The 16,621-nt window shown below is 39.4% G+C and overlaps 1 long non-coding RNA gene across 1 annotated transcript in view; it reads right to left on the bottom strand.

The window, feature by feature from the left end:
- LOC148870188 (uncharacterized) overlaps positions 1-15,857 on the bottom strand; it is a 38,337-nt gene extending 22,480 nt beyond the window's left edge. The window contains exon 1 of the long non-coding RNA XR_016107238.1: positions 14,919-15,857. This is a non-coding gene — a long non-coding RNA (uncharacterized LOC148870188). The remainder of the gene's footprint in view (positions 1-14,918) is intronic.
- Positions 15,858-16,621: the final 764 nt, after the last annotated feature.

Raw genomic sequence — 16,621 nt, 5'->3', positions numbered from 1 at the left:
GGGAGTGGAAGAGGGGTGTTCAACGAATGAGGGTTCAGGGGCGCCACTGCTTGTGACACATTCAAACTGGGGATCCCATCCACCGAAAGGGGGATGGTGGACTGCCCAATGCACACCACGGGAACTTGGAGATGCTCTCCGGTGGTGGCCGTTTCTGTTCCACGTCCGGCATTGTTGGAGGCGGCCATGGGTGTTGGAGTTTTTGAAAGAAAGGTAGGTAAGAGAGGTAAGAGAAATTTAGAGGGAGGCTTTTAGAAGCGTTCCCACAGACGACACCACAATTGATGGAGCGCAATCCGGCCTGTTTTAGCTGTCAACGATTTCGCCTCTGACTGGAGCGACGAGGAGCCTGAAATGGAGAAGATGAGGGAACTCCGGGGGGAACCCGGTGAGATAACTCCGAAGCTTAAGTTAGTATTCTCTCAAAGGCAAAGTAAAGACCAGATGGCGCAAAGTTCACATACCTTGTTGTTGGGGGTAGGGGGCCTTTTATAACCACTTCGCGTACTCACTCCGAGGCCTCTGTCAGGTCGGGTATGATTACCTCTGTGTCTGCCAATTCGGGTGTCGTCCTTTCTGCTGGGACAGAACCGCCATTGCTCCTTGTCAGAGTCATCTCTGTAGCTGGTGATGGCGGTGTCAGGTGGCGGTGGAAGGTGGTCGTTTGAAGTGCGACCGTCAAGCGTCAGATCCCAAGTCAGTCAAGTGCGCCGCCCCTAGGTACGAACTTCCTCGGTGTCAGGCATGGTACGGTTTGTTCATTTTGGCGCCCTGGAGGCGAAGTGCTGGAGTGGTGAGCGAGGTGAAGTCTTGAGTTCGGAGGTATGTCCTGTATTGCTATAGTGCAGACTAGTTCGGTGAAGTGAGTCTCGAACTGCTATAAGGCAGGCCAATTCGGCAAGGTGTGTCCCGAACTGCTTTAAGGCGGGCAAGTTCGGCGAGGTGTGTCCCGAACTGCTATAAGGTAGGCCAGTTCAAGTTACTGTCCTTTGAGTGGCTTGGGGCCTAAGGGAGAGTTCGGGCTCCTAGTAGGGAGTTCAGAATGCTGGTAGGGGAGTTTGGTCCGCTGGTTCCTCCCCTTAGGCATGCTTTTGTGCCGAACCGTTACCTTTGCCACGTGTTGCGTAACTATGAGGTCGGGCCAAATCTTCCTTCATCACCAACCATTCCTTGAAAGCCCATGAATGCACACCACAGCTTTGGGTCAAAGATTTCCAATACCCCACGAGGCCTCCAGAACCTTATGCCATCGGGTTGTGGTAAGGTTTCATGGGCTCACAAATAAAGGTTGGGACGATTGACTATCACAAAAAACTACTCTTGACTCTCTTTTGAGAAACATCCATAGTATCCTCCCAATGTTCATTAATCACATCAAGTATGACCTTGTCTGGGCTAATAAAATCAAATTTTCGGAAGACCCCTGGGATGAAAGTCTCCATTGAAAGATATCTTCCATTCCACCTTCCTAATCTCTTTCCTACTTGGTTAATATATATAAGAAATGTACCAAATCTCCTATCCAATTGTCTAGTGTATTTAGGAAAAGTTCCTTGCTCTATTTGGATGCAATGGCCTCTACTTATTAGAATTGGAAAAGTTGTTTGATGGTTCCCTGCTCAAGTCGTCAAAGAAAAGAGGAAGATTGATACAGAAAAGTGCAAGGGGTACTACGACTTGGACAATATGGGAAGAAAGGAAAACACAAATTATTAAAGAAGAAGAAAGAAATGAAGAGGTTTTAAAGGAAAACATTCTAGTTAGTTTGGCACATAGGGTGAAAACAATAGATTTGCTCTTCACCACTCCATTAGCATATGATGCACCACTTTGACTTAGACTACATTGGAGATGTGCAAAGGATACTATGACTTAGACTACATTGGAAGAAATGAATGCACAAACTTTTAAATAAAAAGAAAGAAATAAAGATGTTTTAACGGAAAACATTATAGTTAGTTTGGCACATAGGGTGAAAACAATAGATTTCCTCTTCACCACTGCATTAGCATATTATGCACCACTTTGGAGATTAAGGCCAACTACGTCTCCTATCTTTAAAAATGGTCACAAGGGTTGATACTTCCACTAAAAAATTCCCATCAAAAAGCACCAACATCTAAGGGAATGGGTGCACATTAGAACTCTCAACATATCACAAGAATGGAGTTAGACGGGGGAGTAACCCTATCCAACATATTAAAAGAGGAACCACAAGAAAAAAACTACTAAAAGAGTTAGCAACACATAGTCATTTATCACCAACTGAGCTATCAAGAACCACCCCAAACAACAAATTCAAAAGACTACAAATAGGAAGAAATTCAAACTCCTAGATTTCTTCTAAAATCCAACTTCCAATTAAAGCCACGGGATGAAGAGGTAGAACAAACTAAGAGATTGTTTTCCCTTTAACATTAGATATGGCATAGATACAAGGAAACACACCTCTCAACAAGCACTCCCAAGCTAGAAACCTTTCCAAATTTTAACCTTGTTGCCAAAGGTGAGATCATACATGATGCGACCAACAAATAGGGGAAGAGTACTATGAATTGCCTTCCAAACAGAAGTAAGCAAGGGTAGATCTGTGCAGAACTCCAGCATCCCAACCATTCTTTGAGAGCCAATGAATGCTCACCACAACCATGTGTCAACGATTTCCGATATCACACGAAGCCTCCAAAACTGTACGCCATCAGGTTGTGGTAAGTATTAATGTGCTCACAAATAAAAGTTGGGATGATGGACTATCACATAGAACTACTCTTGACTCTCTTTAGAGAGACATCCATGGTATCCTACCAATGTTTATTAATCACGTCAATTACGACCTTGTCTTGGCTAACAAAATCAAATTTTGGGAAGACCCTTGGGTTAAGAAGTCCCCATTGAAAGATATATTTCATTCCATCTTTCATTGTTTCCTCAATTAAAGGAAAATTATTTCTAAGCATGCCAACCCGAAGTCTCCTTTGGTCTTTGGCTGAAAATTTGGGCAATGAATAAAACCTTAGGAACTCTGAAATTCCACTTGTTTCTAGCCATTTCCATATGTTTGATGGGGTTGCTCTCGATCCTATTAGATTGGATGGTCATTTCGAAGCCACTAAACCTATGGGTGGTTTTCTTGCGCCTCCTTTAAAATCTTTAATTCCCTCTACTCCCTCACACATGCCCTTTCTAGCATAGGAAGTTCAATGTGATCCTATCCCTCCAAAAATAAGTTGTCTTCCCTTGGGAAGTCTTCAATGGGGAAATAATACTTGTGATTTAATACAAAGGAAGAGACCCAAGTGGAACAAATCTCCTTATTCGCATTTAATATGCAAAATAAATGGGGAGACGGCTTACCACTTCCTGATCTCCTATCCATTTGTCTAGTGTATTTACGAAAAGTTCCTTGCTCTATTTGGATGCAAGTGGTCTCAACCTATTAGTTTGGACAAATTGTTTGGTGGTTGAATGCTCAGTCATCAAAGAAAAGTGGATGATTGATAATGGAGATGTGCAAGAGATACTATGACTTAGACTACATTGGAAGAAATGAATGCACAAACTTTTAAATAAAAAGAAAGAAATAAAGATGTTTTAACAGAAAACATTATAGTTAGTTTGGCGCATAGGGTGAAAACAATAGATTTCCTCTTCACCACTGCATTAGCATATTATGCACCACTTTGGAGATTAAGGCCAACTACGTCTCCTATCTTTAAAAATGGTCACAAGGGTTGATACTTCCATTGCAAAGTTCCCAACAAAAAGCACCAACATCTAAGGGAATAGATGCACATCAGAACTCTCAACATGTCACAAGAATGGAGTTAGAGGGGGGAGTAACCCTATCCAACATATTAAAAGAAGAACCACAAGAAAAAACCAACCTGAAGAGTTAGCAACCCAAATTCATTTATCCCCCACAGAACTATCAAGAACCACCCCAAACAACATATTCAAAAGACTACAAATAGGAAGAAATTCAGACTCCTAGATTTCTACTAAAATCCAAATTCCAATTAAAGCCAAGCGATGAATATGATAGAACAAACTCAGAGATTGTTTTCGCTTTAAAATTAGATATGGCATGCATACAAGAAAACACACCTCTCAACAGGCATTCCCAAGCTACAAATCTTTCCAAATTTTAACCTTGCTGCCAAAGGTGAGATCATACATAATGCGATCAAGAAACAGGGGAAGAGTACAATGAATTGCCTTCCAAGGAAAAGTAAGCAAAGGTAGCACTGCGCAAAACTCTAGCATCCCAACCATTATTTGAGAGCCATTGAATGCTCACCACAACCATGTGTCAACGATTTCCGATATCCCACAAAACCTCCAAAACTGTATGCCATCGGGTTGTGGTAAGTATTATTTCCTCACAAATATAAGTTGGGATGATGGACTATCACAAAGAACTACTCTTGAGTCTCTTTTGAGAGACATCCATGGTATCCTACCAATGTTTATTAATCACGTTAAGTATGACCTTGTCTTAGCTAACAAAATCAAATTTTGGGAAGACCCTTGGGTTGAGAATTCCCCATAAAAAGATATATTTCATTCCATCTTCACCGTTTCCTCTCTTAAAGGAAAATTATTTCTGAGCATGCCAACCCGAAGCATCCTTTGGCCTTTGGCTGAAAATTTTGGCTATGAAGAAAACCTTGGGAACTCTGAAATTCCAATTGTTTCTTGCCTTTTCCATATGTTTGAGGAGGTTGCTCTTGATCCTATTACATTGGATGCTCATTTCTAAGCCACTAGTCCTATGGGTGGATTTCTTGCGCCTCCATTAACATCTTTAATTCCCTCTACTCCCTCACACATGCCCTTTCTAGCAAAGGAAGTTCAATGTGATCCTATCCCTCCAAAAATAAGTTGTCTTCCCTTGGGAAGTTTTCCATGGGGACATTAATATGTGTGATTTAAAACAAAGGAAGAGACCCAAGTGGAACAAATCTCCTTATTCGCATCTAATGTGCAAAATAAATAGGGAGACTGCTTACCACTTCCTGATCTCCTATCCATTTGTCTAGTGTATTTAGGAAAAGTTCCTTGCTCTATTTGGATGCAAGTGGTCTCAACCTATTAGTTTGGACAAGTTGTTTGTCGGTTCCATGCTCAAGTCATCAAAGAAAGAAACAAAGATGTTTTAACGGAAAACAATATAGTTAGTTTGGCACATAGGGTGAAAACAATAGATTTGCTCTTCACCACTCCATTAGCATATGATGCACCACTTTGGAGATTAAGGCCAACTACGTCTCCTATCTTTAAAAATGGGCACAAGGGTTGATACTTCCATTGAAAAGTTCCCAACAAAAAGCACCAACATCTAAGGGAATAGGTGCACATCAGAACTCTTAACATGTGACAAGAATGGAGTTAGACGGGGGAGTAACCCTATCCAACATATTAAAAGTGGAACCAGAAGAAAAAACCTACCTGAAGAGTTAGCAACCAAAATTCATGTATCCCCAACTGAGCTATCAAGACCCACAACAACCAACAAATTCAAAAGACTACAAATACAAAGAAATTCAGACTCCAAGATTTCTACTAAAATCCAACTTCCAATTAAATCCAAGGGATGAAGAAGGAAGAACAAAATCAGAGATTGTTTTCCCTTTAAAATTAGATATGGCATAGATACAAGGAAACAACCTCTCAACAGGCACTCCCAAGCTAGAAATCTTTCCAAATCTTAACCTTCTTGCCACTGGTGAGATCATTCATGATGCGATCAAGAAATAGGGGAAGAGTACGATGAATTGCCTTCCAAAAAAATTAAGCAAGGGTAGATCTGCGGAGAAGTCCAGCATCCCAACCATTCTTTGAGAGCCAATGAATGCTAAGCACAACCATGTGTCAACGATTTCCGATATCCCACAAATCCTCCAAAACAGTATGCCATCATGTTGTGGTAAGTATTAATGGGCTCACAAATAAAAGTTGGGATGATGGACTATCACATACAACTACTCTTGACTCACTTTTGAGTTTATTAATCATGTCAAGTATGACCTTGTATTGGCTAACAAAATCAAATTTTGGGAAGACCCATGGGTTGATAAGTCCCCATTGAAAGATATGTTTCATTCCATCTTCATCGTTTCCTCTCTTAAAGAAAAATTATTTCTGAGCATGCGAACCCGAAGTCTCCTTTGGCCTATGGCTGAAAATTTGGGCTATGAAGAAAACCTTAAGAACTCTGAAATTCCACTTGTTTTTAGCCTTTTCCATATGTTCAAACAGGTTCACATTAGAGCTCTCAACATGTCACAATAATGGAGCTAGACGGGCAGTAACCATATCCAACATAATAAAAGAGGAACCACAAGAAAAAACCTACCGGAAGTGTTAGCAACCCAAAATCATTTATCCCCAACTAATCCATCAAGAACCTCCCCAAACAACAAATTCAAAAGACTACAAATAGGAAGAAATTCAAACTCCTAGATTTCTACTATAATACAACTTCCAATTAAAGCCAAGGGATGAAGAAGGTAGAACAAACTCAGAGATTGTTTTCCCTTTAAAATTAGATATGGCATAGATACAAGGAAACACACCTCTCAACAGGCACTCCCAAGCTAGAAATCTTTCCAAATTTTAACCTTTTTGCCAAAGGTGAGATCATACATGATGCGATGAAGAAATAGGGGCTATGAATTGCCTTTCAAAGAGAAGTAAGCAAGGGGAGCTCTACGCAAAACTCTAGCATCCAAACCATTCTTTGAGAGCCAATGAATGCTCACCACAACCATGTGTCAACAATTTCCGATATCCCACGAAGCCTCCAAAACTGTATGCCATCGGGTTGTGGTAAAAATTAATGGGATCACAAATAAAGGTTGGGATGATGGACTATCATATAGAACTACTCTTGACTCTCTTTTGAGAGGTATCCATGGTATCCTCCCAATGTTCATTAATCACACCAAGTATGACCTTGTCTTGGCTAACAAAATCAAATTTTGGGAAGACCCTTGGGTTGAAAGTCCCCATTGAAAGATATGTTTCATTCCATCTTCACCGTTTCCTATCTTAAAGGAAAATTACTTCTAAGCATGCTAACCCGTAGTCTCCTTTGGTCTTTGGCTGAAATTTTGGGCTAAGAAGAAAACCATAGGAACTTTGAAATTCCACTTGTTTCTACCATGTTCCATATGTTCGATGGGGTTGCTCTTGATCCTATTATATTGGATGGTCATTTCTAGGCAACTAATCCTATGAGTGGTTTCTTGTGCCTCCATTAAAATCTTTAATTCCCTCTACTCCCTCACGCATGCCCTTTCTCGTGAAGGAAGTTCAATGTGATCCTATCCCTCCAAAAAATAGTTGTCCTGCCTTGGGAACTCTTCCATCGGGACATTAATACTTGTGATTTAATACAAATGAAGAGACCCAAGTGGAACAAATCTCCAGATTCACATCTAATGTACAAAAACAAATGGGGAGACGGCTTACAACTTCAGGATCTCCTTTAAATTTGTCAAGTGTATTTAGGAAAATTTCCTCGCTCTATTTAGATGCAAATGGTCTCAACCTATTAGTTTGGACAACTTGTTTGATGGGTTCATGCTCAAGTCATCAAAGAAATGTGGAAGATTGATATGGAGATGTTCAAGGGATACAACGAGTTGGACACTATTGGAAGAAAGGAATGCACGAACTTTTAAATAAAATGAAAGAAATAAAGAGGTTTTAATGGAAAACATTATAGTTAGTTTGGCACATAGGGTGAAAATAATAGATTTGTTCTTCACCACTCCATTAGAATATGATGCTCCACTAAGGATATTAAGGCTTCCATTGAAAACTTCCGAACAAAAAGCACCAACATCAAAGGAAACAAGTACACATTAGAGTTTCCCAAGAATGGAGTTAGACGGGGGAGTATCCCTATCCAACATATTAGAAGAGGAACCACAAGAAAAAACCTACCGGAAGAGTTAGGCACCCAAAATCATTTATCCCCAACTAATCCATCAAGAACCTCCCCAAACAACAAATTCAAAAGACTACAAATAGGAGAAAGTTCAGACTCCTAGATTTCTACTATAATACAACTTCCAATTAAAGCCAAGGGATGAAGAAGGTAGAACAAACTCAGAGATTCTTTTCCCTTTAAAATTAGATTTGGCATAGATACAAGGAAACACACCTCTCAACAGGCACTCCCAAGCTAGAAATCTTTCCAAATTTTAACATTTTTGCCAAAGGTGAGATCATACATGATGCGATCAAGAAATAGGGGAAAAGTACTATGAATTGCCTTTCAAAAGAAGTAAGCAAGGGTAGATCAGTGCAGAACTCCAGCATCCCAACCATTCCTTGAGAGTCAATGAACGCTCACCACAACCATGTGTCAACGATTTCCAATATCCCACGAAGCCTCCATAGTTGTATGCCATCGGGTTGTGGTAAATATTAATGTGCTCACAAATAAAAGTTGGGATGATGGACTATCACATAGAACTACTCTTGACTCTCTTTTGAGAGACATACATGGTATCCAACCAATGTTTATTAATCACGTCAAATATGACCTTGTCTTGGCTAACAAAATCAAATTTTGGGAAGACCCTTGGGTTGAGAAGTCCCCATTGAAAGATAGATTTCATTCCATCTTCACCGTTTCCTCTCTTAAAGGAAAATCTTTTTTGAGAATGCCAACCCGAAGTCTCCTTTGGTTTTTGGCTGAAAATTTGGGCTATGAAGAAAACCTTAGGAACTCTGAAATTCCACTTGTTTCTAGCCTTTTCCATATGTTTGATGGAGTTGCTCTTGATCCTATTACATTGGATGCTCATTTCTAAGCCACTAGTCCTATGGGTGGTTTTCTTGCACCTTTAAAATCTTTAATTCCCTCTACTCCCTTGCACATGCCCTTTCTAGCAAAGGAAGTTCAATGTGATCCTATTCCTCCAAAAATAAGTTGTCTTCCCTTGGGAAGTCTTCCATAGGGATATTAACACTTGTGATTTAATACAAAGGAAGAGACCCAAGTGGAACAAATCTCCTAATTCGCATCTAATGTCCCAAATAAATGGGGAGACGGCTTACCACGTCCTGATCACCTATCAATTTGTCTAGTGTATTTAGGAAAAGTTCCTTGCTCTATTTGGATGCAAGTGGTCTCAACCTATTAGTTTAGACAAGTTGTTTGGTGGTTCCATGCTCAAGTCATCAAAGAAAAGTGGAAATTTGATATGGAGATATGCAAGGGATACTATGACTTAGACTACATTGGAAGAAATGAATGCACAAACTTAAAAAAAAAAGAAAGAAATAAAGAGGTTTTAATGGAAAACATTATAGTTAGTTTGGCACATAGGGTGAAAACAATAGATTTGTTCTTCACCACTCCAATAGCATATGATGCTCCACTTAGGATATTAAGACTTCCATTGAAAACTTCCCAACAAAAAGCACCAACATCAAAGGGAACAAATACACATTAGAGCTCTCAACATGTCACAAGAATGGAGTTAGACGGCGGACTAACCCTATCCAACATATTAAAAGAGGAACCAAAAGAAAGAACCTACCTGAAGAGTTAGCAACCAAAATTCATTTATCCCCAATTGTGCAATCAAGAACCACCCCAAATAACAAATTCAAAAGACTACAAATAGGAAGAAATTCAGACTCCTAAATTTCTACTATAATACAACTTCCAATTAAAGCCAAGGGATGAAGATGGTAGAACCAACTCAGAGATTATTTTCCCTTTAAAATTAGTTATGGCATAGATACAAGGAAACACACCTCTGAACAGGCATTCCCAAGCTACAAATCTTTCCAAATTTTAACCTTGTTGCCGAAGGTGAGATCATTCATGATGTGATCAAAAAATAGGGGAAGAGTACTATGAATTGCCTTTCAAAGAGAAATAAGCAAGGGTAGATCTGCACAGAACTCCAGCATCCCAACCATTCTTTGAGATCCAATGAATGCTCACCACAACCATGTGTCAACGATTTTCGATATCCCACGAAGCCTCCAAAACTATATGCCATCGGGTTGTGGTAAATATTAATGTGCTCACAAATAAAAGTTGGGATGATGCACTATCACATATAACTACTCTTGACTCTCTTTTGAGAAACATCCATGCTATCCTACCAATGTTTATTAATCACGTCAAGTATGACCTTGTCTTGGCCAACAAAATCAAATTTTGGGAAGGCCCTTGGGTTGAGAAGTCCCCATTGAAATATATGTTTCATTCCATCTTCACCATTTTCTCTCTTAAAGGAAATTTATTTCTGAGCATTCAAACCCGATGTCTCCTTCGGTCTTTGGCTGAAAATTTGGCCTATGAAAAAAACCTTAGGAACTCTGAAATTCCACTTGTTTCTAGCATTTTCCATATGTTCGAACAGGTACACATTAGAGCTCTCAACATGTTACAAGAATGGAGCTAGACGCGGGAGTAACCCTATCCAACATATTAAAAGAGGAACCACAAGAAAAAACCTACCTCATCCCCAACTGAGCTATCAAAAACCACCCCAAACAAAAAATTCAAAAGACTACAAATAGGAAGAAATTCAGACTCCTAGATTTCTACTAAAATCCAACTTCCAATTAAAGCTAAGGGATGAAAAAGGTAGAACAAACTAAGAGATTGTTTTCCCTTTAAAATTAGATATGGCATAGATACAAGAAAACACACCTCTCAACAGGCATTCCCAAGCTACAAATCTTTCCAAATTTTAACCTTGTTGCCAAAGGTGAGATCATACATGATGCAATCAACAAATAGGGGAAGAGTACTATGAATTGCCTTCAAAAGAGAAGTAAGCAAGGGAAGATCTGCGCAGAACTCCAGCATCCCAGACATTCTTTGAGAGCCAATGAATGCTCACCACAACCATGTGTCAACGATTTCCGATATCCCACGAAGCCACCATAGTTGTATGCCATCGGGTTGTGGTAAGTATTAATGTGCTCACAAATAAAGGTTGGGATGATGAAATATCACATAGAACTACTCTTGACTCTCTTTTGAGAGACATCCATGGTATCCTACCAATGTTTATTAATCATGTCAAGTATGACCTTGTCTTGGCTAACAAAATCAAATTTTGGGAAGACCCTTGGGTTGAGAAGTCCCCATTGAAAGATATGTTTCATTCCATCTTCACGGTTTCCTCTCTTAAAGGAAAATTATTTCTGAGCATGCCAACCCGTAGTCTCCTTTGGTCTTTGGATGAAAATTTGGGCTAAGAAAAAAATCTTAGGAACTCTGAAATTCAACTTGTTTCTAGCCTTTTCCATATGTTTGATGGGGTTGCTCTTGATCCTATTACATTGGATGGTCATTTCTAAGCAACTAGTCCTATGGGTGGTTTTCTTGCACCTCCTTTAAAATCTTTAATTCCCTCTACTCCCTCGCACATGCCCTTTCTAGCAAAGGAAGTTCAATGTGATCCTATTCCTCCAAAAATAAGTTGTCTTCCCTTGGGAAGTCTTCCATGGGGACATTAATACTTGTGATCTAATACAAAGAAAGAGACCCAAGTGGAACAAATCTCCTGATTCTCATCTAATGTGCAAAATAAATGGGGAGACGGCTTACCACTTCCTGATCTCCCATCCATTTGTCTAGTGTATTCACAAAAAGTTCCTTGCTCTATTTGGATGCAAGTGGTCTCAACCTATTAGTTTGGACAACAAAGTTGGTGGCTGAATGCTCAAGTCATCAAAGAAAAGTGGAAGATTGATATGGAGATGTGCAAGGGATACTATGACTTAGACTACATTGGAAGAAATGAATGCACAAACTTTTAAATAAAAAGAAAGGAATAAAGAGCTTTTAATGGAAAACATTATAGTTAGTTTGGCACATAGTGTGAAAGCAATAGATTTGCTTTTCACCACTGCATTAGCATATGATGCACCACTTTGGAGATTAAGGCCAAATACGTCTCCTATCTTTACAAATGGTCACAAGGGTTGATACTTCCATTGAAAAGTTCCCAACAAAAAGCACCAACATCTAAGGGAATAGGTGCACATCAGAACTCTCAACATGTCACAAGAATGGAGTTGGATGGGGGAGTAACCCTATCCAACATATTAAAAGAAGAACCACAAGAAAAAACCAACCTGAAAAGTTAGCAACCCAAATTCATTTATCCCCAACTGAGCTATCAAGAACCACACCAAACAACAAATTCAAAAGACTACAAATAGGAAGAAATTCAGACTCCTAGATTTCTACTAAAATCCAACTTCCATTTAAACCCAAGGGAGGAAGACGGTAGAACAAACTAAGAAATTGTTTCCCCTTTAAAATCAGATATGGCATAGATACAAAGAAACACAACTCTAAACAGGCATTCCCAAGCTAGAAATCTTTCCAAATTTTACCCTGTTGCCAAAGGTGAGATCATACATGATGCGATTAAGAAATAGCAAAGCAGTACTATGAATTGCCTTTCAAAGAGAAGTAAGCAAGGGGAGCTCTACGCAAAACTCCAGCATCCAAACCATTCTTTGAGAGCCAATGAATGCTCACCACAACCATGTGTCAACAATTTCCGATATCCCACGAAGCCTCCATAACTGTATGCCATCGGGTTGTGATAAGTATTAATGAGATCACAAATGAAGGTTGAGATGATGGACTATCATATAGAACTACTCTTCACTCTCTTTTGAGAGACATCCATGGTATCCTCCCAATGTTTATTAACCACATCAAGTATGACCTTGTCTTGGCTAACAAAATCAAATTTTGGGAAGACCCTTGGGTTGAGAAGTCCCCATTGAAAGATATGTTTCATTCCATCTTCATCGTTTCCTCTCTTAAAGGAAAATTACTTCCGAGCATGCTAACCCATAGTCTCCTTTGGTCTTTGGATGAAAATTTGAGCTAAGAAGAAAATCATAGGAACTCTGAAATTCCACTTGTTTCTACCCTGCTCCATATGTTCAATGGGGTTGCTCTTGATCCTATTATATTGGATGGTCATTTCTAGGCAACTAGTCCTATGAGTGGTTTTCTTGTGCCTCCATTAAAATCTTTAATTCCCTCTACTCCCTCACACATGCCCTTTCTCCTTTGGTCTTTGGCTGAAATTTTGGGTTAAGAAGAAAATCATAGGAACTCTGAAACTCTAATTGTTTCTACCCTGTTCCATATGTTCGATGGGGTTGCTCTTGATCCTATTATATTGGATGGTCATTTATAGGCAACTAGTCCTATGAGTGGTTTTCTTGTGCCTCCATTAAAATCTTGAATTCCCTCTACTCCCTCACACATGCCCTTTCTCGTGAAGGAAGTTCAATGTGATCCTATCCCTCCAAAAATTAGTTGTCTTGCTTTGGGAACTCTTCCATCGGGACATTAATACTTGTGATTTAATACAAAGGAAGAGACCCAAGTGGAACAAATCTCCTGATTCACATCTAATGTGCAAAAACAAATGGGGAGACGGCTTACAACTTCAGGATCTCCTATCCATTTGTATAGTGTATTTAGGAAAAGTTCCTTGCTCTTTTTGGATGCAAGTGGTCTCAACGTATTAATTTGGACAAGTTGTTTGATTTTTCCATGCTTAAGTCATCAATGAAAAGTGGAAGATTGCTATGGAGATGTGCAAAGGATACTACGACTTGGACTATATTGAATGAAAAGATGCACTAATTTTTAAATAAAAAGAAGGAAATAAAGAGGTTTTAATGGAAAATATTATAGTTAGGTTGGCATTGTGAGCGTCGAATATTATAGTTAGGTTGGCATTGTGAACGTCGAAAAACCGCTCATTTGCCACTTGTGTTGGATTTGGAGTCGCCACCCATCAATTTAAGAAATGGAGGAGATGGGACCCCAGGAATAATTTTCAGAAATGTTTTCATTTTAATTTTGACTCCAATGCCCGTGGCACCAGCTAACCAATCTGGGTAAGGCTTGGATGAGAGTGGGAAGGGATTTGGCACCCCTCTCCCGGGTCGGATAGGTGGGGCCGACATGGGGTCTTAAACAAACATAATCATAAAAAGAAAACAATTGACATGGCTAAGGAAAGCAAATCACAAGAAAAGGCCAGAAAACTCTTCCCAATTTTTATTTATCCATATTTTTTTATTTTACTTTTATTTTATTTTGAATAATTATTATTATTACTTTTTATTTTAATTTGCCCCTTTTTACGTTATATTTTTTATTTTTCTTATTTTATTTATTTTTATATTGTTTTTTACTTATTATTACATTTATTGTCTTCACCAATTATTTATTTTTTAGTTATTGTCGCATAAAATCCTATTTGTATGTTTATCTTATGGGATTATTTTTTATTCTTCTTTTTCATTTTCTGATTTTTTGAATCTTTTGTATTTTGTATTTTTTTATTTTTCTCCCCTTCCTATTTTTTAGTTTTTTTTTTAATTACTATTCCCCCTTTTAGTAGCTTTTTCCCCTTTTCATGTATTCTAATGCAACGATCCCAAATCTCATTATCATAGATTTTTTTAGCTTTCCATTTTTTCTTGAAATTTTATTATTATTTTTATATAATTATATTTATTTCTAGCATGACTTCACTAATGGGGGCTAAATTAGATAACCACAAACCACTCAGCCTAAATTTAAATAACCAATAAAACAGGACTGAAGGGATCAGACTAAGCATTTAGAGAAAACAGAAAACAAATCTGAAATAAATTAAACTGGAGAAAATAGGAGATAACAGACAATTAGAAGAAAGGTTTCATTAGTTTTAACCTAATCAAGGTTTCATGAGAATCTAACTTATCAAGTGTTAGCAAATGACAGAGAAAAAGAACAAAAATCCAAGGAAAAACAGCATTTAAACAACTAACAATTTAGAAAACCACAGAATAATGGCAACAGGAAGAAAAACAATGGCGAGTTTGAGTAAGAGTCCGAAGCTTACAAGAGCCGGTTCGGTAGCACCTCATTAGCGGCTCTGTCCCCTTTCCCTCTCCTCAGGCCCATATAGCAGCAATAGCATAAATTCCAGAAAATAAGAAGAAAGATCGCGCATAGGGGAGAAGCAATGACAGGTTTACCTGGTTGGATTTTGACCTGAATTCGATCGCCGGAACAGGGGTGTCGTTTCTTACCTTCTTGCTTCAAACTGACATGGTGTTCGGTGCTTGCAATCAGGAATCTCGAAGAGGTAAAAACGGAAGGTAGATGGGATGGTTGCCGCCGCCTCTGCTGGATGTCCAAAAGTAGAAAGTGATCAACAGTTTCAGCCGAAAGACAGGGAACCGGTGAGAAGGAGGAGAGAGTTATAGAGAGATCTGGCCGGAGGTCGCCGCTGTTACTCGATTTTGGAACCTCTGATCGCAGCCGCCGTCTCAACAAGAAAGATGAGCAAATGCTAGTTTGATCTAGATGAGAGAGAGAAAAATGATGGAGAGTGGATCTGATCATTTTTCAGTCTTGACAGTTATGGAAAGAGGGAGAGAGGGAAAGAAAGAGAGTTCAAAATGAGGGCACCGCCGCTGCTAGGAGTTGCAGCGGTGGTTCCGCCCAAGCGAGGATGACCGAGAAAAGGGAGGTTTTCCGCTGAGAGAGAGATCTGATGGATTGATAAGTAGAATCTGAGAGAGGGCTCCATGGAGGGAAGGCTTACCGCTGCAACTGGTTCGGGAAAGGAAGAAAGAGAGAGAGGAGGAGAGAGGGAGAGAGAGCTCTATGGAGGTGATCGAAACAGAGAGAAGAGGAGGAAGAAGAATGAAGAAAGAAAAGGAAAGAGGAAAGAAGAAGGAAGAGAGATGGAGAGAAAACGGCCGGAGGTTGGGGATTACCGCCGCTGTGGTTCGGTGTTCGAATAGGGGAGAGAAGAGAACTGTAGTAGATTAGGGCGAATGGAGGTTGAACTGGATATTTGGGTTAAACTGGGTCAGGGGTGAACCGGGGTTCTGGTCGAATGGTGAGTGGTTTCGAGTAAAAAAAATGGAAAGTTGAAATGGGTATAACGGTTTTGCGAATGTATTATGTAGGGCATGGAAATTAGTCGAAACGGAATCTTTTTAGATAAAAGGATAAATAAGGGAATTTTTTACTGTAATTTGATTGAATAGTCTTTTTGGACATTTCCATTTGATTGGTCAGGTTGGATTGGCCCAAGTGGGCCCAGATCGGGCATATCTGGAAAGGGTTTGATTCGGTTAATATGGGGCCCCAAAATGAAATCTTTATGTGATGGAAGGGAAAACAATGTCTGTTTTGGATGAAAATTCACAATGTAGGATTTTTGGGTAGTCTTAGGTGATTGGCGAGGTTAGATTGAGCCAAATGAGTCCAGATTGGGCAGATTTGGGATCTGATCAATCTGGGAACTTTAAATGGAATCTTGGAGCGATATAAAGGAAAATGATGGTATTTTGGACTTAAATTTTACAAGTGGGTAGTTTTGGGGTATCTGGGATTTGGTGGTAATGTATGATTGGTTGATGAGGGCCAACATAGGTCAACGAGATGTTTTGGAATGGAATCTTGGTTTAATGGAAGGGCAATGTGGGGAATCTGGGGTTGAAACTTTATGGGCAAGTGTTCTAATGTGTCCAAAGTTTAATGGTGTGGTTTGATCGGTTCGGATGTGTCAAGATCAAGGAATCTGGGTTC

Source organism: Nelumbo lutea, chromosome 2, assembly GCF_056320005.1.
Source record: "Nelumbo lutea isolate HS-2025 chromosome 2, American lotus-T2T, whole genome shotgun sequence".
Taxonomy (NCBI): Eukaryota; Viridiplantae; Streptophyta; class Magnoliopsida; order Proteales; family Nelumbonaceae; genus Nelumbo; species Nelumbo lutea.
The sequence above is the reverse complement of the archived record's forward strand: the minus strand, read 5'-3'. Positions and strand labels throughout refer to the sequence as shown.